Source organism: Acyrthosiphon pisum, chromosome X (genome assembly GCF_005508785.2).
Source record: "Acyrthosiphon pisum isolate AL4f chromosome X, pea_aphid_22Mar2018_4r6ur, whole genome shotgun sequence".
Lineage (NCBI taxonomy): Eukaryota > Metazoa > Arthropoda > Insecta > Hemiptera > Aphididae > Acyrthosiphon > Acyrthosiphon pisum.
This window is the reverse complement of record NC_042493.1, coordinates 52,087,421-52,088,282: the sequence shown is the minus strand read 5'-3', so window position 1 is coordinate 52,088,282 and position 862 is coordinate 52,087,421.

Genomic DNA, 862 nt, shown 5'->3' with positions numbered 1-862 from the left:
ATAATTAAAAATTAAAAAGATGGGAAAGTGGATGTCGCTCTGCTGTACAGTAGGTTACTAGTGGGTCACTGTATAATGGATGTTATTCAATTTGAATTCAATGATATAATATCATTGTATAAGAAAAACGATTCTAAACGGAGATGGTATGTCAGTCTAGGTATAAGACATATTATAAACTTATCTATGGTATTAAAAAAAAATTGACCTATAATAGGAAGGTGCCTATAATAAATTCCAAATTAATCATATCACAATATCCATTAGGTACTTATAACGCGTTGTACATCAACAACAAACCGTGATACTATCATAAATATATAATAGTATTATACAATCACAACAAAATAACTAAAATAGTTATTCTAGGTTTTTTTAATATTATGTAATTTCCTCCAAATTTGAACTTAAAAAGACTATAAAAATAAACTGTGCTTATGTATTCTTTAGATTTTTTGGTAACAGAATTAACTACTTACGTAGAATTTTGTTTTAAATTTTCAATCCTTAGATATAAAAGTTGAACATTTTATAAATTTTTAACTACAAAATAATTATTCAAATTTAAAATTGATACATTTTGTCAAAATTCGATCTTTAAATGCTTAAAATTGTGTTAATGTATTTTTAATATTTTTCTACTGCATTGTAACAATATATCAGGATCCTTGTATTTAATTTTTACACTTTTTGGGCCAACATATAATACTTTATTGATATTCATAGAAAAAAAAAATTTAAACAGCTCAAGACGAGTCAAAATATTTTGAAAATTTTATCAAGTATAAGAATTGATAAAATAAACATTCAGTGAAATTTTCATGTATTTACAGTTATTCGTTTTTCAATTACAACAAAATAA